Source organism: Danio rerio, chromosome 1 (assembly GCF_049306965.1).
Source record: "Danio rerio strain Tuebingen ecotype United States chromosome 1, GRCz12tu, whole genome shotgun sequence".
In the NCBI taxonomy this organism is placed as follows: domain Eukaryota; kingdom Metazoa; phylum Chordata; class Actinopteri; order Cypriniformes; family Danionidae; genus Danio; species Danio rerio.
In genome coordinates this window covers 41,832,708-41,856,502 of record NC_133176.1, presented here as the reverse complement: position 1 = coordinate 41,856,502, position 23,795 = coordinate 41,832,708, and the positions used below count along the sequence as shown (strand labels likewise).

Below are 23,795 nucleotides of genomic sequence, written 5' to 3'. Positions count from 1 at the left end.
GCCAAGTCAAATGACTTGCCTTAAAGGAACTTTGTTTTACTTCAGAGGAGTAATTTTTATTTTTTTTTTTTTGATAATGTAAATCTGATTTTCAACCCCAACAAATGGAAATATCTGTTATTCTGACCAACTGTCATTTTTCTGATAGAAAGCATTCTCTAAATGCAAATGCGGATTAAACACATGGGCAAACGAGAGCCCAGGGGAAAAATAATCACAGAAACAAAATGTTCTATACATTTACATAATCACTAGAATATTATGGCTGCATTTACAGTTGTGTGTTTTTGTTTTAGAAAGATCAACCATTGCCATGGTAAGGCTGGGCGTTCACATTACTCCAAACTTATTCTAAAAATGAAAGTGTTACTGCCCACGTTCACTCCCTGATAAGGCCTGCTGGATAACTGATTACTCACATAATCACAATACATCATAGTATTGCTAGCTTGAAATCACAGCCTACAGTTAGAGCTGCACGATTCTGGCTAAAATGAGAATCGTGATTTTTTTGCTTAAAATAAAGATCACGGTTTTCTCACGATTCTGTAGATGTAAAATAAAATTTGGTAAAAACAAACATATGGCACAACATCGATAATAATATCATGTGTAGGTCTACTGGTTTCTATAAATAATTCTATTCTACTTATAATAATTCTGATGTTGAATTATTATGTTTGAGATATATGCTTGCAATCTGTCATATAAGACAATTTTATTCACTGGTAAAATCAGACATTTGCCATTATCAGATTATATTCAACAATATATAGGCTAGAGTAGTTATACTGACATTGTAAACATTTATTTTCATACACAACTGTGGGTTCGCTATGAGAGAAAAAACATCAAATGCTTGCTGTAATCATAACTCTAAAATACGATATGATCATTTAAATGTCGTGCACACTTTCGGTTTTATTATCACTGCTAAGTGCTTGTTCATACTTCGCGCCCGGCTCCCAAACAATCACTTTGTGCCACAAACTGAATATTTTTTGCAGCTGTATTACCTGTTACTCGCAACATATGCAGGTTCTGTTCTCTAAAGTAGACACGCGCACGTCTATCATTAAGTAGAGCGGAGTAAGTCACCACCAGATTTTACCAAAGCAAATATGTAAGATCCTCCCATTGGATAATGATAGTGTGTTAAGTTGGTAACAATTTATTTAACCGTAATTAATGTAGAGAGTAGCTTTTTATTTCTTAAACAACCATGTGAAGACTTCCTGTGGTCATGAAAAAAGATGGTAATCTGTTTCAGAAGGGTCAAATTATTGGCATGTACAGTATCAAGCACAGTAAATATAAGGATATTGCTGAAAGTAAAATTGGTTTAAGAATTGTCCAACACATGATTTAAAACTGTAGGATAGCAGGGAAACATATTCTTGATTAATCTAGATCGGCGATCACTTAAAAATCTGGTGAAATAAATGTGAAAAAAAAACAACAACAGTAAAACTAAGGACTTTAAAATTGTGAAATTAAGAGCATTTCCACATGCACACTTCAAAGGGAACACTAGGAATCGGGATTAAACCGCTATGTAGCTTTAGATTAGTTTGTTGCTTGAGAATGCAACTGCACAAATGGCAATAAACCACAGTTTTCGTCTTAATATAGTTCAATCAGTACACAGTAGTTACCATTGTTTAAGTTTTTGTTCTTGATGTTAACGGCCTCAAGACCTGGAAAATCCATTGTTCTCTAATGGAAAAGAGTGACTGCCTGGATACGGTTCCCCTTTTCCACCATTTCCACCATTTCCTGTATGGAATGACAAAGTGCAAATTTCAAAAACAGACAATATATCCTCAAAGCTGCACGGCCAAATCTGTGAAAACAGGCCTGTATCCTACATATTTTCCTTTCTTTATCCTCTTCTGAGACGTGCTATTTAACATTTTCCAAAGGAATAATAAACACTCTTCAGAAGAGATGGGAGTTCAGTTCGGTTTGAACCACCCTCACATTTCCCTGTTTTTATTCCCCCTTCTGAGTCTGAGGTTTTCATTTACTCTGGTTAAAAACAAATCTGCTGGCTCATGCAATCACAGCAGTGGATCTCGAGGCTATGAGTGATTTCTCTAGTGCAGCAAGAACCTTCATCTTGAAATCCACCCACTGGTAGTTAAGTGTAAACCTTGGAATTTGTGTATGTGTGTGTGTGTGTGTGTGTGTGTGTGTGTGTGTGTCTGAGCAGTATTAAAACATTAGGATTCCAGACCAGCAAAGGCAAAATGGGTTTGATAAAATTTCATTAAATACCCTAAGCTCATTCTTGCAAACTAATAGCCAAATTTCTTCAAAAACCATACTCCTCAAAAGTAATCACCTCCAAGAAGAACATTAGATGGACAAAAAGATACGTTTATTACTCCTTGAGGGGAAATGTAGACAATTTTAAGGACTACAGTATATAGTGTCTAAACCAGTTAAATAATAGCAGACATACTGTATCTTGGCCTGCGGTGAATTCCCACTGTCTGTCAGTCTAGTGATGCAAAGCCTTTAGTGGAAACTAGACCCTGGAGCAGAATCAGCTGCTGATGGGAAATACAGACATCTGTGCTGGGAGTGCTTTGCTCAGTAGTATTTCTGCTAGTCTGCTTACTGACTTTAATCTATGGTCAGAATAAATCAAATTTCATTGAGGTGAAGAAAACTCTTTGCCATGGTGTAACGCTGTAGTCGGTTGTATTGACTCTTTTTATAGTGTCCTATTGTTCTGTGCAGCTTCTAATGCTTGGTATTTCTAATCTTAAATGCTTTGGGTGTAGCCAAGTCCACTGTATTGTGACCAAGGCTCTATTCAATCCCCTGTGGAATCCGTGCAATATGACGCAACCGACCTGACCTTTCAGTACAATAGCTACTGTAGCAACGCTCAGGGTCAGTTAAGTAACAAACGCAAATGGTGCACGCTGAAACAAAAGCTTCATATCTGGCATCAGTGTTCAAATTAGAGAACATTAGTTTAAGTCCTGTGTGCATTTACATGTCAAATGTTCAAATTTCATTTATACAGTACTGTATGTCTGTATGTAAACATTTAAAAGGACTGTTCAGTCAAAAATGAAAATTGCCATCGTTTACTGGCTTTCTTGTTGGTCATAACCTGTATGCTGAGATGTTTTCCATGGTTGCATTCAAAATGAGAATTACTTAGAAGTTTGTCAAATATAGTGAAGATATTTGTGCTTCTATTCGCCTATTTTATGTGTATTTTGAGAAATATGATAAATAATAGTAGTTGGAAACTTGTCAAGATGTGGTTCATTTCTGAAATTGTGCATTTAAAAAAATGTATATCTATAAAAGGATAAGCTATGATGGAAACAGGACTAACCAGCGCACTGATTTCAATCCCACCATGTCAAATGTTGTTTCATTAACTCTCAAAATATCTGAATGAAACGAAAGTCAACCATCAAAATAACTTTGTATAATTACATCCCATGATTGTGTTGCTAAATATCAGACACCCACCTCAAAACTCAAGATAAAATGACAGCAATTGTTGTTGTGTGTGTGGCATCTGCTGCTCTGGAGCACAGTATATTTATTATGGAGAAACATAGAGCTATAATGGCTTCCATGCTTGAAAGGACATTAAATGTGCACTAAGTGAATTTTGCCAAATGATGCTGACATTTGAAGACAAACACAGCCATAACCCAAGACACTGTGGTCAATTGTGTTTTCCAATATTGCTCAGTACACCTTCATTGGTTATACTTTACAATGTTTTGTTGGTTACTGTAATGGATTTAACTGTGAATGAAGAATACTTGTGCAGCATTTACAGTATTAATCACAGTTCAACATTTTTTATGCATTATTAAAATCTAAATGATCAAAGATGAATAAACACTGCAATGTTTTTCTCACTTATTTGTTTATGTTAGTAAATACATAAATTAATATTAATACATCCTTATTTTAAAGTGTTACCCTCTTAATCTTTATTGCAGTTTAGCAAGGAAGTTTTATTCTCTTTAACACGCAGGATGGAAATAGTGCTTTATTTGCATATGTTTTCGCAATACTCTACTTTAGCACAACAATTTAATTAATTACTTCAGATAGAAATATAGCTATCAAGCTTCAAATTTACAAATAATAATAATGCAGTAGTTATACGGTTGTTGTTCGCATTGTTAGCGTTACATTAGTGTCCAATACAGAATTATTGTTATATACAGTTGAAATCAGAATTATTAAATCCCTTTTAATTTGTTTTTCTTTTTTAAACATTTCCCAAATGATGTTTAACAGAGCATTGAATTTTTCACAACATTTCCTATAATATTTTTTCTTCTGGAAAAAGTATTCTTTGTTTTATTTCGGCCACAATAAAATCAGTTTTTAATTTTTAAAAAAATATTTTAAGGGCAATATTATTAGCTCATTTAAGCTATATTTTGTTTTCGATAGTATACAGAAAAAAAACATTGTTATACAATAACTTGCCTAATTACCCTATCCTGCCTACCCCTAACCTAATTAACTTAGTAAACCTTTAAATGTCACTTTAAAATATTATTTACTGTCATCCTGACAAAGATAAAAATTTCCCAATGATGGGTTGCAGCTGAAAGGCCATCCGCTGCGTAACACATATGCTGGATAAGTTGGCTGTTCATTCTGCTGTGGCATCCTCAGATTAATAAAGGGACTAAGCTGAAAAGAAAATGAATGAATGATGAACTGAGATTAAACAATACCTGTGCAGCATTTACAGTATTAATTAGTTAAATTTTTATAATGCATTAGCAAAACCTAAATGATCAAAGGGGAATAAACACTAATGTTTTTTCCCCCATTGTTTGTTCTTGTTAGTAAATACACAAAATAACATTAACTAATAAATCCTTATAAAATGTTACCCCTTTAATCTTTATTGCAGTTTAGCAAGGAAGTTTTATTCTCTTTAAGACAGGATGGAAAAAGTGCTTTATTTAAATTTTTCCTATTTTCCAAAACCAACTTTTGCATGAAAAAAAAAAAAAAATGTATCTTCATTTGGAAATATAGCTATCACGCTTCAAAATTACTAAAATTTGAAAAACTACTAAAAATGAAAAATATGCGATAGTTGTTGTTAATGTTCACATCAGAAAACTTTAAATTTAGAGCAGTCATATATCAAATAGAAAAAAAAAAAAATATATATATATATACATATTGTGATGGTGGCCTGACCAGTTGCAAATTGTATATTTTTGGGGACTTATCTGACGAAAAAATTCAACTGAAAATGGAAATTAGATCATCTTCTGCTCACCCGCGACAGTACAGACTTAACTGCTTTCTGTGCTCTAATAGACATGCCTGTCTTGAGGTGTGTAGGTGGAATTCAGAACAAAAGCTAGGTTTATAAGTAGCATTTTGTCAAACTCTATGTCTATTTCACAAGCCTTGTCAGTTGAGTTTCCATGAATGATGGTCTTTGCTTCTTTATTCTGCCAAACAAATAGATTGTGTGACTTTATTTATTTTAAATGTCATATTACTACTTTGCAACTTAAATTATATGTGATTGTTCACATTGTTTACATGTGCAGTAGGGAGAGAAATTACGCATCAGTGAAAGATTTCTTTGTACAGATAAATTCTTAATGGAATGATTTCGCATTAACACAATCTCTCAATCTGTAATTTGGTCTGTTGCTTATGTTGGAGGAGATTCATAAGCACAATTGCTTGTTTTTATTCCCCTTATCTGTCTTTTTTTTAATGTTCCCACTTCCATTTTCCTTGTGTGCACAGGATTTGCTTTGACTAAATTTGGAAAGGAAGCACTCCCTCAGATTTGTCAATGTAGGATCTTACAAGCAGCAGGAGAATGACAGATAAACAAACATGTTTCAGTTTTTATAGCAGTATATTAAAAATATTAGTTTAATATATAAATAAAATGAGTTTTAGAAAAGATTAGTGTAAGGTTGTGTGGGGTCTTTTGGACAACTATGGCATTTTGCATTTTTTTATTATTATTTTTATTTACAATTTGAGTATTTAAAAACTTGTCTAGTTATTTACAATTAAAAGGATAAAATCTATGCAAATTAAAGGGATTGTTTACCCATAAATGAATTTTTTTTTCAGTTGAATTAACATAAAAGAAGATGTTCTGAAAATGCTTTTGTGCTTAATAGAAAAAAAATAAAATAAAATAAAACATCACGTTACTGCATAAACACACACACAAGGAGAATGAATGATGTAAGTAATTTTAATTTTTGGGTAAACTATCCCTATAAAATTACTAAATACAATTATACAATTTGACAAGTTATACATGTTGTTATTTTTATCAAACTGATTTTGATTCATGTTAAAAATCCAACATACATTAAAAATATAAGTATTATTAGTAGTATTATTAGTAGAAGTTTTAGAAATGCATTGTATTGTGCAGTATTTCTTGTTACAATTTAGATCAAAGATCACATGATATTAACAAACACACAGGGAGCATGGAAACATTGGGAACAATCACATGACAAACACAAGAACTTGACATAGACGACAAAATACAGCAACCATAAATGTATCAAACTAAAATACTGCATTTTTGTATTTTGAAAATACTACAAAATACTTTTACAAGGAAGCATTAAATTTCTTCGCAAACCACCTACCAGTAGGCATTGTAAATCATTCCACTCACCATTAAACTGGCTTAGTGAAGTAAACAATGTTTGACAGCAACAGTGTTTCTCTTAGCAAGTTTGTCAGCTTCTCTGTCAACTCATTCACTTCTATTTAAAATAAGAAATGTAGCTTGTATATCTCTTTGATTTTAGTATAGATTTTCAACAAATTTCATGCAGAAAGTATTGTTTTGAAGATGATCCCTTTAATCACTGTAAAAATCATTCAATGCAGATAATAAGTAGGAATATTATACTATATCGCTTGATTGTGAAAATTGCCACCAATTTCAAAATTTTTGCAATTAAATCAATACTCAATGTAAAATCACTCTTTCTGAAAACTACTAAAATCTCCAGTTTTAGTCATTTCAGTATTTTTTTTTTGCAATTGTACTCTCAATAAATAATAAAATACTGTACTGTACATGAAATATACAAAAAGACAATTACAATACTATTATAGATGTAATTACAATGTTATAACAATATAATACAAAGTAACTACAATTTTATTACATAATAATTACAATGTAATGACACAGTAATTAGGTTTGTAATGACATATGTACTGTGCATGTTTACGTATAAAACTATAAATACATAAATACTAGTGGTGTAACGGGTCACATCTCACATTCGGATCACACTATGGTTTTTGAGTCACAGATCAGACCATTTTTTAGATTAGCGAAAAAGGTGAGACAAATGTTATTTGCTTTCCATTTATACAAAAAGGTATTACTGCAAAAAACATTGCTTTTAACAAGCAGAACTTAGAAGCTGTAATTAAAAAAAAAATCAAGAAAGAACAGCTGAAAAAAGAAAAGTATTCAATTCGAAATATGATCTTTGCTACTGTTGCTGATAATGCTAAATACAGAAATATTGTACAACATATATTTATCTTCAATTAATGAATCAACAGTTCACACATAAAACTTCGTTTTATATTAGGTGTATAATTTCTTTGCCTATTAAGTGACATCATTTTGATGGTTGTTTGTTGGTTACACAATGTAATTACTTTCATCAGCGTCAAATATTCACTAGCGTCATGTTACATTAAACGGTGATTTTAATCTTTACAATAAACATCAGTGTTCATATCTGATCTATAAAATTTTCTCCCAGTACTTCTGTGTTATTTAATTGTTTGTAACTAACTGAAAAAAAGTGTAAAAACTGGATCTTTCTCTATGCAGATTTGAATGCAGTGCTTTGAAGGATTAATAAACATATGCAAATCATTATCATTGATCATTCATGTTGCGCGGGTTTAAACTGAGATCCCATTTTTTTGTCTAACTGTGCAGTTTTACACTTAATGCATTAATGCAGTCTAAACAAGCAGTGACAGTAAACACCGTTAATTAATAACCTAAGAAAGCATTTAGGTAGGTCCCACCACAACTTTTCCGTCATCATAATATTTTACAGGAAAGCCAAATTGCTTTCCATACATGTGATTTTAAATGACACAGGAGGCGATCTCTCTGTAAATGTTATAACCTAAAAGTTCAAAAAAAGTTATTAATCCGTGGGTAATGTGCACTACGAATCATGGGTTGTGATCTGTGATCCGCTACACCCCTACTAAATATTGTAAGAAGCATTTACATTTATAAATATTACCTTGGATGTAACTACAATGTCATTACAATGACATAGTAATTACAATGTTAAAACAGTATAATTACAATGTTATAACAATGTAATTTAATAATTACTATTACAATGCAATTACATTGTTATAACATTATAGTAACAATGTAATTACAATGATATATCAATATAATTACATTGTTATTACATAGTAGTGGTAATGTAATGACAATGTATCTACATCCAAAATAAAAGTTTGTAATTACTTGGTATCAGTTATATATGCAAATAATTATACACACAAATATTTTACTTGAAATATACAAAAATGCATTTACAATAGGATCAATGATGTAATTACAATGTTAAAACAATGTAATTACATCATTATTACAATGTTATTACATTGCTATAACATCATAGTTACAATGTAATAACATCGTACTAACGATGTGATATAACATTGTTAAAACAATGTATTTACACCGCAGTGCTGCAAATAATTATAACACAAATACGGTACATGAAATATACAAAAACACATTTACAATACTATCATCAATGTAATTAAAATGCTATAACAATGTAATTACATAGTAAATGTGTACTGTGTATATACATATAACTATAACACAAATACTGTACATAATGATACATCGTTATTACATAGTTATTACATTGTCATTACATAGTAGTTATAATGTTATGACAATGTAATTACATCCAAGATTAAAGTTTGTAATTACGTATTACATGTGTACTGTATACTGTATTCATGAATAGAACCATAATTTACAAATATTGTAGATGAAATATAAACACGTTTACATTATATATATATATATATATATATATATATATATATATATATATATATATATATATAGCATATATATATATAGCATATATATATGTATATAGCAATAGCAATGCAATTACAAAGTATTGACAGTAATTAAGTTTAAGCTTAATTAAGTGTACTGTGCATATTTATGTATACAACTATAAATAACAATACTGTAAGATAGAAACATTTACAAACACATGAAATATACAAAAACATGTTTACATATATTAACTGTGATGGAACTACAGAGTAACTACAATGTAATGGCATAAAAGTGTGTAATTACATATTATATACAGGCGTACTGTGTACATTTGAGTATAAACTATAAATATACTGTACATAAAATATACAAAGAAACACCTTGATAAATATTATCTGGGATGTAATTATTATGTAATAGCAATATAAGTACATTCAAGATAATTGATTGTAATCTCATTACATTTGTATTGTATATATTTACATAAATAACCATGAATACTCAAATACAGTACATGAAACATACAAAAATACATTTAATTTTATAAATAGTATCTTGGATATATTACATATGTACTGTGCATATTTAGGTATAGAACTATATACCTTGGATGCAATACATAGTAATTAAATTCAAGATAAAAGTTTGTAATTCCATATAACATTTGTACTGTGTATATGTATATAACTAGAATACACAAATACTGTACATGAAATAAAAAACACACACTTACAAAACTATAATCATTGTAATTAAATTTTTATAACAATGTTTTATATATATATATATATATATATATATATCAGAGGTGTGGACTCGAGTCATGTGACTTGGACTCGAGTCAGACTCGAGTCATGAATTTGATGACTTTAGACTCGACTTGACAAAATATAAAAAGACTTGCAACTCGACTTGGACTTGAACATAAATGACTTGGACTTTGACTAGGACTTGCCCCTATTGACTTGTAAAGACTTGCTGCTTCCCATGAAACGCCCAACGATAAAAAAGTATGTTGACATGGACCGCTCTCTCTCTCTCCCCGTTTATGTGTGCGTGTGTGTGACAGCATGCGCGCGCGCGTGTGTGAGCATGCGCGCTTTCGGCATGACGTCCAATCGAAGCACGGTAGATTGTTTTGATTCGACAGTATCCAACGTGACTACTATGAGGCGCCGGAGTGGACAAAAGTCAAGCGAACGCAGAGAGAATTTGAATTTGAACTTGAGATCGAGCCAATACTCGCTCTCTCTCTCTCTCTCTCTCTCTCTCTCTCTCTCTCTCTCTCTCTCTCTCTCGTGCATTCAGTCTCTTTGCGTTCGCTTGACTTTTGTTTACGATGGCGTCTCATACCTTTAGTGCTTTTGCTCTCACGGGATCCTGTTAAACTGACCCTTCGCTAAGCCACGCCCAAAAACCGCCACCCACCAATCGCGGCTTACCAATCGTAGCTACGGGCAGAGGCTCTGTCAAGCTTTCGAGCGAGGGAAACAAGCCAAATCGTTGCGCAATTGGATTGTGCAAATCTGACACCCGCTATCCTAAAAGTTTGGACTGGGTGGTGGGATTTTTTCCCTTTTCAAAACCAAAGCCCAAGAGGAGAAATGCCAGCGTGGATCAAGCTGTGTGAGGGGCTGTAAAGGAGTTAAGCTAAGTTGGTTTTGTTTTCGATATTCACATTCAATGATAGGTGGCAACAACTCACATTCCTCTTATCCTAAACAGATCTAAACTGTTTCTTTAAAAAAAAACAAAAAAAACAAAAAAACAAAGCAGGTTATGGTTCCCAGCGGTCTTTTTCTTTTTTCCACTCGATATTATGAGCCAGGGCTCGACAATAAGGACTGCCCGTAGCCCGGGGCCAGCGTGCGAGACACTCGGGCCAGTGAACAAAATGTTACTGGCTCGATCGGGCCAGCTGCTGCCTTTTTGCCTGACAGATCGAGCCAGAGCTGCGTGCTGCGACTGTCTGTCAATTGTGTGCAAATACAATCTTACGGTGCTTTCACACATAGACGTTTGTTTCGGAATCTGTCTCGTTTCACCCGTTAGCGCGTTTTTTTAGCATATATCCAGCAGTTGCGCTCGCTTCCGCGCCAAATCAATCAGTCCAAGATCGCCTGAATAAGACGCGGTCTCTGTCCTATTGAGCGTATCGATTGTAGCGAGAAAACAAAACAATGCAACGAACTAACGACCCAGGCTATATCACAGTGTATCATGATCGTGTAATAGCCATATATACGGCTATATGAAGAGGGAATGATGAGCAGGGCGAGATGTCATTCTTACCGGTAAATGCGAAAGTGAAAGCATGCTGAAATATTACCGAGAGCTGTTTATCCAGCCTGATCTCGGTTTATCCGTCAGGAAAATTGACCGAAATTACTATCTGTTAATTTTTCCATATTTTAATCGTATAAAATGTTGTATTAGGCCTGTTGTTTTGTTCATTTCCGCACTGACAGCTCGAAAGAAAGATTTACATTGATCTGATGCAGTATCGGTTTATCTGCTATGTCTCTCTATAATTTAAGCCTAAAATACAGAATTATAGTCAACGTTTCTTTAATAGATTGATTAATTCAATTGATCGATTTCTACAAAACCTGACAATTGAAATGAGGCTCTGTATATATGAGAAAGTCTGACCTCGATTTGTATTTGGTGACGATGTCTGTGGGTTGTTAAAATTAAAGTGCACATTTTCACTTATAAAATATTCTATACACAATACACAAAAGTTTGGGGTCAGTGTGATTAAATATGTTAAAATAAGCTTCTTCTGCTCACCAAGGCTGCAATTATTTCATCATAAATACAAATTGTGAAATGTTGCACTATAAAATAATTGTTCAAAAGTAGTTTATCATTTAATTTATTCATTTATTCCAGTGATTTTAAAGATGAGATTTCAGCTTCATTACTCCAGTCACATGATCCTTCAGAAATCACTAATATTAATTATTATTATATTTATTAATGGTAATAGTTATAAAATCAATAATGTCTGGAGTAATTATTTTATTTGAAACTAAATACAATAACAAAGCAGTTATTTAAAATTTTAATAAATATTTAACAATTACACCTTTTTTACATTTATAAATATAGCCTTGATGAACTGAATAGTTTTCCTTAAACATTTTAAAAATTACCGTAAATATATATACAGATTTATTAGCCCCCTTTTGTTTTTTGTTTTTTTCTTTTTAAAATATTTCCTAAATGATTTTTAACAAAGCAAAAAAATGTTGATATTTTGTCTGATAATATTTTTTCCTCTGAACAAAATCTTATTTGTTTTATTTTGGCTAGAATAAAAACATTTTTTTAACCATTTTAAGGTAAAAATTTATTAGCCTCTTAAGCTAATTGTTTTTCAGACTGTCTACAGAACAAACCATCATTATACAATAACTTGCCTAATTACCCTAACCTGCCTAGTTAACCTAATTACCCTAGTTAAGCCTTTAAATGTCACTTTAAGCTGTATAGAAGTGTCTTGAAGAATATCTAGTAAAATATTATTTACAGTCATCATGACAAAGATAAAATAAATCAGTTATTAGAGATGAGTTATTAAAACTATTATGTTTAGAAATGTGCTGAGAAAATCTGTTCTCTGTTAAATAGAAATTGGGGAAAAAAATAAACAGGGGTGTTAATAATTTAGGGGGACTAATAATTCTGAAATCAACTGTGTGTGTGTGTGTGTGTGTGTGTATACACACACACACACACACACACACACACACACACACGCACATTCAAATAGCGATTAACTTCTTTTTTTTTTTGGTGGGGCCAGTGAAAATTTGGGCAGGGCAAGTAAAAATCAGAACCACTGGCCCGATTGGGCCAGTAGAAAAAATCCTTAGCGTTGAACTCTGTGAGCACTGCTTAGTTTAAACCCTCGCTATTGTAACGCATATAAATACATACACTAATATTTGCTGGTAGGAAAAATCTATTTGTTCACTTCTGTTATTTATACTTTAATGTGCATTTCAATTTTTTTCTTCCACTTAACTGCAAATTTGAATAAAAACTGGATAAAGAGCACACAAACTTGCTGACAGTAATAGGTACTGTACACTGTTATGGGTCAATGATGCTAATATTCGGCACAAATCCATCAGTTTCTTAGGTTATTAGATTATTTTATAATTTCACCTCTCCTGCTGTGCATGAACTATGCTGTTGAATGTTCAGCGTATGAGGTGGCTAGGCTAACCTTGCTTCAATTTTGATCAAATTATTTTCTAATCAGTTGCTATTATGTTGTGAATATACCCCTGTAATGTATACTGCAGTCCTCTTTTGTCTGGCTTTCTCAGATATCTCACCTGTTTGCCAAAAATGACTAATTAAATCCTTGGGAATGTCTGACACCAGCACATACACACTGTAAGAGATGTGCCAGGCATGAAAGCTTGACAGGCGTAGCAACAGTAACTAAGGAGGGCGAAGCTTAGCGAAGGGTTATTCCAAGAATGTTGATATGGTTTCTTTCTTGCTTTACTATTTATTAACAATACACAAAAAACTAAAAGGTTAAGGTAAATTCTTTAATAAATTCTAGTGTTTTTGAGTATTATACTTGTTGTATACTTGTATTATACTTATGTTTTAGGCTAGTATTATTTACGACTTGTTAATTAATGCTTCATAATACAGTAGTATTACCAATAGTGAACAGATAAAATAATACAAAGTGTAGTTTTACTACATTAAAGTGTAGTGATTTGTAGTATAAAATACCCTATATTGTAAAATACAGCACTGGGTAATTTGTTTATATTACACTTGTGTTACCATAGCAACTATAGTATTACCACAACTGATCAATTGAAGTTCTTTACTGTAGTAGGCTACTGTTCAAAACACAGTACATGCCAATATACGTGTTCAGGGGCCCTGTGGCACAGCTTTCCTCAAAATGAAGAGGATGACATGGAAAATGTCCTCCACAATCTCATCAGTAAAGTGGAAGCCAGCAGACACTAGTTTACTTTATTTTAGCTGCCATGATAAAATGAGATTGATAGTGAGATTTATTTGAAGAGTGAATAGTACAGTAGGCTATAATACCTTATCAAGTGTTTCCTTATTTTTATCACAGTTACATTTCTGCTTGCATTAGTTTTTGTTTAAATGCTTTTAAAATAAAATGTATTCTTTACATCCAACATCTATTCCAGGGGTGCCTTATAGTGGTGTAAACCCCTTTACAAGGGGTGTTACCCCTGTGTAAACTCTAGCCACCCCTGTGGCCAACCCGATATGATTTTGCTGTTGACATTATTTATTTAAATCTACTTACATAAATGCAATACAATGCAATATTTCAATAAATAAATAGCCACTAAATTATTGTGGATTGATTGGTGCCACTGACGTAGCTGGCCTCTTCTGGCCCCCCTTAAGCAAATTTTCAGGGGGGCACCACTGGTCTATTCTCTGTCTTTAAGTGTTTGAAACTGAAAATATCTCATCATATAAAACAACCAAAAATGTTATGGTTTATTAGATTAAACATTTAATATATAAGTCTATTTTAGTATTTTGGTTATTGTTATTAAACAGTGCAGCAATATGAATCATATCAAAAAGCATGAAAGGAAGAGGGAACACGACACAAATTGTGAGTCTGCATATAATCTCTGAGAGCGCTCAAGAAAATTTGTGTGTGAGCAGTGCATATTTGAGAGCGAGAGAAAATTTGAGAAGTCGCAATCAGTTTTGTCCACAAACAGAGGAAATCCGTGCACGAGCATCACACAAGGTAGAGAGCAAAGCTCTTCAACGTTATGTGAAGAAAACAACTTTATTGTTTGTATGAAGTAGCCTACTTCATTAACAATATGTGCTACAGTACCATTTTACATTGCTGCTAGACGGATTTGCAACTCCATCTCTTTAGCACACACCAGATTCAATTGACAAAATTCCAATTTCACTCAATTTAACTTTGCAGCATATACAGGAGTTGGTCTACTGCTACCACATTGAGGTTATGTAATTTTGGTTAATCACAAGTTGATCACCGAAGACATAACATAGCACAACTAAACTTAATGAATTAGACAGCAGTAGACCTGCAATTTCTGTGTGATGTGAGGCAAAATGGAGTCTTTTTTTGGTGGAACTCGTTCTTGTGCATTATGCTGTGGAGACGAGGCGCAGCACTGTTCAGTACTTTTTCAGAAAATCGCATTTGTATTTTTATATATCTAAGCAATGTTCTTTAATAAAAAAAGGTTTGTTTAATTAATACAGATCTTACAACCATACCTAATCTGTATATATTTTATTTTTCTGTTAAAAAGACTCGAAAAGACTCGAAAATCAAACTGCAGGACTTTGGACTTGACTTGAGACTTGTTGCCTTTGACTCGGGACTTGACTCGGGACTTGCCTGTCTTGACTCGGGACTTGACTCGGGACTTGAGGGCAATGAATTGAGACTTACTTGTGACTTGCCAAACAATGACTTGGTCCCACCTCTGATATATATATATATATATATATATATATATATATATATATATATATATATATATATATATATATATATATATATATAATTACAATGCTATAGCAATGTAATTACAAAGCTAAAACAATATATTACACACACACACACACACACACACACACACACACACACACACATATATACATACATATATATATATATATATATATATATATATATATATATATAGCTTTGTAGTTACATTGTTATAGAATTGTAATTACAATGTTATAAAATAGTAATTGTAATGACAATGTAGTTCCATGCAAAATAAAATTTTGTAAATACATATGTACTTTGCATCTACATAGTACATCTCAGCTGTAAATACTATGTTATAACAAGGTAATGTCATTACATCCAAAATACAAATACATATAAATACTGTACTTGCAATATACAAAGAACAAAAAGAGCAACATAATTACAATTTAATGACAGTATTTACAATGTATAGACAACCCCAAATGCACACTATATAAAATTTTACTTTTAAAAGTAAAAGTCTACTGTGAATATTTATGTATACAACTATAAATAACCAAACACTGTACATGCAATATACAAAGAAATATTTACATTTATATATATATATATATATATATATATATATATATATATATATATATATATATATATATATATATATATATATATATATATATCATCTTGTATGAAACTACAATGTAATTACAATGTCACGACATAGTAAGAAAATCCAAGATAAAAGTTTGTTATTATATGTGTGCTGTTTATATTTACGTATACAACTATAAATAACCAAATTTAAATTATCCTGGATGTAACTACAATGTAATTAATTAATGTAGCTACAGAGTATTTACAATGTATTGACACAGTAAATAAATACAAGAAAAAAGTTTGTAATTACATTTTACAAACATGTGTACTGTGTACATTTATGTATAAACAATACATACAAATGGTAATTACAATGTAATAAAAATAATTATAATGAAAATACAAAGAAACATTTACGTTTATAAATATTATCTTAGATGTAAATACAATATATTTGCAATATAATTACGATGTAATGACACAGTAATTGCACACTTTCAAACGTGTTTATGAATCAAGATTAATGTTTGTACTTACATATTAGATAGATGTGTACTGTGATATTTAAGTATATAACTATACATACACACTTTACATGAAATATACACATTTGTACATTTTGGATGTAAGTACAATGTATCGAAATAGTAAGTACATCCAAGATAAAAGTTTATAATTCCATATTACATGTGTACTGTGTAAATGCATATAACTATAACACAAATGCTGTACATAAAATATACAAAAAACATTTACAATTATAGATGTAATTACAATCTTACATTGTTAGTACATAGTATTTACATCTGTATTACATAGTTATTACATAGTATTTACATTGTTATTTCATTGTTATTACATATTTATTACACTTTTCCCACATTGTTATTACAAAATAGTTGTATTGTGCAATAATGTATATGTAATGTATAATTACATATGTAGTGTGCATATTTACATGTAAAATACACAAATACTGTACATGAAATATACAAAGAAACATTTACATTTATAAATATTATCTTGGATGTGTTGATACAAAAACACATTTACAATACTACCATCAATGTTTATACATTTTTATAACAATGCAATTACAATGTTGTAACTATGTTATTACATGTTTATAACTATGTTACAACTATGTTATTACATAGTAATTGTTACGTAATCACATCCAAAATGAAAGTTTGTAATTACATATGTACTGTGTATAATTACATATAAATTAGGGCTGCTCGATTTTGGGAATTCTTTTTTTTTTATATTAATATTTCCCAAATGATGTTTAACAGTGCAAGGAATTTTAACAGTATTTTCTATAAGTTTTTTTTTCTTCTATGCTTATTTGTTTTATTTTAGCTAGAATAAAAACAAGTTTAAATATTTTGAAACCCATTTTAAGGTCAATATTATTAGCCCCCTTAAGCAATATATATTTTTGATTGTCTGCAGAAGAAATTACTGTTAAACAATAAACTGCTTAATTACCCTTATTAAGCCTTTGAATAGCACTTTAATCTGAATGCTTGTATTTAGAAAAATATCTTGAAAAAAATTATGTACTGTCATCATAGCAAACATAAAAGAAATCAGTATTCAGAAATGATATATCAAAACACTTCTAGTCTACACACTGGAATACACGCTAAGATCTCATGGCCGTGACGCAGCTTCAAAAATTAGTTTCAAACCGGAAGTACAAAGTTGCTCGAAATAACGCAAAAAAACAAAAACAAATATTCAATTTTTAGTGAATTATATGTGTCCTAATAGTGTTTCTAGCAGTGTGGGACACATATACGACTGTCAACAGCTCAAAAAATGTGTTTTGGCTTTTCGTGACCCTTTAAGTATTTAACTATAAATACACACTGTACATGAAACATACAAACACATTTGTAAATCTTCGATGTAATTACAATGCATCGACATAGTAATTACATCCAAGATAAAATTTTAAAATTCTATATTACATGTGTACTGTGTATATGCATATAACTATAAAAAAATACTGTACATGAAAAATACAAAAAAAAAACATTTCCAATACGATCGTAGTTGTGACTTTTATAACAATGTAATTACACCTCTAACATAGAAATTACATTGTTATTACAGTGTTATTACATAGTTATTACATTGTTATTACAATGTTATAACTGTGTAATTACCATGTTATAACACAGTTAATGCAATGTTATTACGTATTAATTAGAATGTAATGACAATGTATTTACATCTAAAATAAAAGATTTTTGCCTGAGACCCCCTTTTTATTGTAAAAATATTGTAAGGCCCCCCTTTACATTTAGTGGTATACTTGCTCATATAAGTTTGCAGTAATGATGACAAAAAATGTTGTTTTCAAAATCAAGGTGAAGTCATCATAGCTTGCGTAGAATAGACTCAGATCCCAACCCAACTTTGAGAATAGATTAACGGTTATTATTCTTTTTTTAATCACACGATTAGAATCTCGCATTAACGGCCCACCACTAGTGTAAATATATATTTATTCAGTTTATATATTTATTTCAGTAATACTATTGTCCACTGCTAAGATTTTTTTAAAAATATGACCCCCCCCCCTGTTAGGGAACACTGCCATAAAATGTGTGTACTGTGTATATGTATATAACTATAACACACAGAAAGTGTACATGAAATATACAACAAAAAAAAAAAACATTTACAATGTGATCGTAGATGTGATTACAATTTTATAACAATGTAAATACACCACTATTACATTTTAACTACATTGTTATTACAATGGTATAACGGTGTAAGTACAATGTTTTTACAAAGTTATAACATTGTTATTACAATGTTTATAACTGTGTTATTACAATGTTTATAACTGTGTTATTACATAGTTAATACTATGTTGTTACAATGTTATTACAATGCTATGACAATGTACATGTAATGGCATAGTAAATAAAGTTGTTATTACGTGCACTGTATATATTTACATATACAACTATACATAATCAAATACTGTACATGCAATACACAAAGAACCATTTACATATATAAATATTATCTTGGATGTAACTACAATGTTTTGTTTTACAATGTAATAACAAAGTAATTTCAATGTAATGACACAATAATTGCACACAGGATAAATGTTTGTAATTACATATTAAACCGCAGATGTAAATACAATGTTGTAACAATGTAATTACAATGTCATTACATCCTAAATAAAAGTTTTACATATTGCTTTGGAATTATATGGTTCTATCTGTATTCTAAATGATTTAGAGATATTAAGCTTCGAAGATTTGCATTCCATATAGCAAACAATATGTGCATAACAGTTCTCTTTCATACATAAACATGACAAAGACCCTAAATATACTCTAAATGTAAATTATCAAAACTCTCTTAAATTTGCATTGAATTATAAGATTCTATCTGGCAGATCAGTATTTACTATTTATCAGTATATTACTTTTTAAGAAATACAATCAGTCTGCTTATTAATTTAGTTAAAAAATAAAATAAAATTGGCGTTGTAACAATATGTTGATGTTTGAGAAAGTTACATTTTTTGCTTTCTATAACATTTAATGTTTTAGGATGAACATATTTTCTTGTACAAATTAAGCATACAAGGCTGTACTAATTATTTTGCCCAGTGCACATGTTACTTTTATGTAAATAATATTAAATGTATACTTTATATGAATTATTGAATTATATATTTTAAATTAAATACCCCATTAATTAATTTAAGTATTTGCCCTTCAAGGAAAATGTAAAGTATTTAAAAGAAAACTGTCACCGACTCGGTCCCAGTCATCCCCTCGCTGGCCAGCAGATGTCAGCATCACCGGACTTTTGACATTACATCATCCACTGACTGATTAGCACTCACACCTGCACTACATCTCCTAATCACCTGGCTCAAGCTTATAAGCAGCACACACACACACACAGCTTCATTGCGAAGTCTTGCTCTGCCGCGGCTAACACTACTGAGGGTTCTCATCCTTGCCTGCTTTCCCGTTGTGATCTTGCTTCGTTTACTTACCCAGTCCTGCCTGCCGCCTGCCTTGTACTTCAGCCTAAATCCCGACTTTGATCCTCGCTGCCTGCCTTGTACTTTAGCCTGCTTACCGACTCTGATACTAGCCGCCTGTCTCTGACCCATGCCTGCATACTCATCCTGTGTTTACCTGCCGCCAGCCCAACGACAATATACTACTGTGTTTGATGTGAGTTTGCGTACGCACAACATCTGTGTGCTATTTATTATTAAACTGTGTTTAATAAAAATAATGCAAATGGATCACTCTGTGTCAGCCACTTCGTTATAAAAACAGACAATGAACAAATTAGTTTAATAAACACCAAAAAAATGTTTTACAAACTATATATACACAAATAAAAATATTTCACATTTAATATATTAATTTTTTTAATTACTGTTATTTGTTCAACGATGTAAAATGTAACATTTCATCTCAATGTAAAAAAAAAAAAGCTTTTAAATCATCACATTTACACACATCTTTTCAGTTACAGGTTTCTTCTCGGTTTTGTGTCGTGCTGAATTATTTCGTCGACTCTGATTTTGTGCTTCTTTCTGGTCTTTCCCACTGTCAACTGAGGGATCGGGCGGAATGTCAAAAAAAAAAAAGAAAAAAAAAGGCTGATCCTGATTGGCCCTTGTGTGTGCATTCGAAACAGCCCTGTGCAGAGACTATCCAAGGGGCATGTGCAGGATAAAACATTTTGAAGAGTGGAGGTGTGGTGTGGGGTGTCACAAGGGCACTTCAGATCATTTTGGAAGGGCACTTTTTATCCAAGATTAAAAAGGGCATGTGCACTGCACAGGTTGAGCCCTATGTGTGCACGTACCTGATTCGAAATGCTGATTGGCTTACAGAAAGAACCTCATAGAGCCAGAGTTCATCTTTGTAGATAAAACTTTTTTTGTTTTTTGAATAAAAAATCTTAAAATGTAAACAACAAAATCACAATGTATAAGTTGTCATTTAATAATAATATGAGAATATTGCAATTTTGACAAAAACGTGAGCTAGAACCTTATAAATCTATGGTGACGTTATCTTAATAAATAAATACATACATAGCTCTCTGTTTTTGCTGCCATGAAACCTCAGCTGGAAGGTTTTGAACAGTCTGTAGACAGGTGTATTTTTTTATATTTTTGTCTAATACTGATTAACTATGTCAAAGTTTGTAATTAACTAAAGAGTACCTTCGGGTTCAGCTACTGGCATTTGAAACAGCCAATGAAGTATTGTAGGTATGGCCACTGCTAGACATGTTTAAAATGATTTCTCTTAATTTCCCGTCTATTTTTGATGGTAATCAAATTATTATCCAGTCTTAATTCCTAGACGTGAAACTTATTTTGGTCCAGAATTTATTTACATACAAAAAAAGTAACTCAGGCCCTAGGGAGTCTTTCAATGTATACACTTTAGAAGAAGATACCTTTAAAACATTCCTATTATTCTCAGTATTTTTTGAAACCATTAACAACCACTGTTAAATGCAAGTGCAAGGGTGTTTTCACACTCACAGTGAAGCATAATAGTCTTCCCACTGTGAGAGGCCATGATTTATGATTTCATTATGTCATGCATGCGTGATTTACACATGACATGCCTTTTACCAGCATCACTCTGCTCTTTGAGATCGATGCACTGTCAGCTGTAGATAACAACACAGTAAACACCAGGAACAAATGAGGTAATTTACTATCATCTTCAGATCTCTGGCTGTTCTGGTCAAACAAGATAAATGAGGAAGAGATTGAGGGGGCCAGTATCCTTTTGTTGACCCATCCGTATTACTGCTCTTTAAAGCCCAGTAGGAGTGGGCAGAATCAAGAAAGTCTTTTATACAGGGAATATTTTTTAAAACAAGATCAAGGCATATATTATTACATATTATGATTTTAGAGAAGATTTGATTCTAAATGTAAATACCTTTTAAAAATTAAACAAAAGGTAGTCTGATTTTCCACTTTTTATATTGATGTACTGTATGCCAAGCTGGTAATTGTTCATAATACAAAGATCTTATGTTTGGTCTAAGTGGAAAATTGTACCTTTTAATGCACAAACATGTTGTGCCCTGTTGACTGCTGATGTACTTTTATTTTATAAACAAAATTGCTAAACCCATTTTTTTTATATCCATTTGGTTCAATATTAATGCATAAAAAATTTAATTGTGAACAACTAAGTTGCTGTTTCAAATTGTGTCTAAAAGGATACATGGGATATGTGCTCTCTGTGTTTTATGTTACTTTTCTTTTAGTGCTTTCATGTGAAAATAACGTAAAGTTGTCTAGTTGGTAGGTACACGCTGACTGCACGATATTACCCCCGATTTCAATTGCAGACAGTTTTGTGGAATGGTCATGCACATGAGGTAGCTCAGTGCAATGTAGTGTGTATTAACAAAGAAGCAATCTGAGTGATCTGAGGCCCTTGAGATATTCAGCATGCCCAAATATCTGGAGTTTGTTTGTGATTCAGTGCGTAACTGCAGTGTTTGTTTTTGTTCGAAATTAAGGCTGCTAAAAATCAGCAATATAAATTATAGTTGTTCAGTATGATAACGATATATCTTGCAATTTGCCATTTCCCTAGAAAAATGCTATATTGTTAACTATTTAAAAAAAATATTTATATAATGTAATATAATGTAATAATTTAACTATGAATGACTGAACACATTGGCAGTTGTTTTGATTCTTATTTGCTGTTGTCATTGTCCTCACTTGTCACCATCAGTAATTATTGGACATGCACCGAATGTTTAGCCGATAATTGTTTAAAAACTGAATTTTTCTGAAAGAGAAAGTCAGCTAAAAGTATGAGCAGAAAAACGGATATGCTATGCCATACTTCCCAGCAGTGTTTAGTTCAGGTTTGTGAAGCAACTTTCACACCAGACGCAGAAAGCCTTGCTATATAAAACCCATTCATTTTAATGGTTTGTGTCACACAAGGGAGGTTTGTTGTCACACTGCCCAAGTGCAAGAGCAGCAGAGCGCACAGTTTTGCTTGCACACGCACACACGCACGCACACACACACACACACACACACACACACACACACACACACACACACACACACACACACACTGCTGTCAGACTTCAAAGTAGCTCAATATTCTGCTCTGTGGAGCATGTACTGCACATGCTCACCAGAAAAGCAAAGTCCACTCAAATAATGCACAGAGAGGACATTTCTATGAAGTATAATTGTTCCTACAGCTAACAATAGAGCTACTGTGCAAATGTGTGCACATTATTTTATTGGCTTGTATTTTTTTTTTTTTATCATTGTAATTTAAGTAATTAAGTTAAATATAAAAACTCTTACAAAATTACCTAATAATGTTAATAATAATATTAATACCTTTTATTCGTAGGCGCCTTTCAAAGCACTCAAGGACACCTTACAATATGTCACAGGCACATTTAAAAAAAAAATCAAGACAAAAGAATAATAAACATAATATTAAACCAAAAAATTATTAAAAGCAATCCTGAATAGAAAGGTTTTAA

At 31.8% G+C, this 23,795-nt stretch overlaps 1 protein-coding gene across 2 annotated transcripts in view; it reads left to right on the top strand.

The window, feature by feature from the left end:
- gpm6ab (glycoprotein M6Ab) overlaps positions 1 to 23,795 on the top strand; it is a 108,063-nt gene that overhangs the window by 2,402 nt on the left and 81,866 nt on the right. The window lies entirely within an intron of this gene.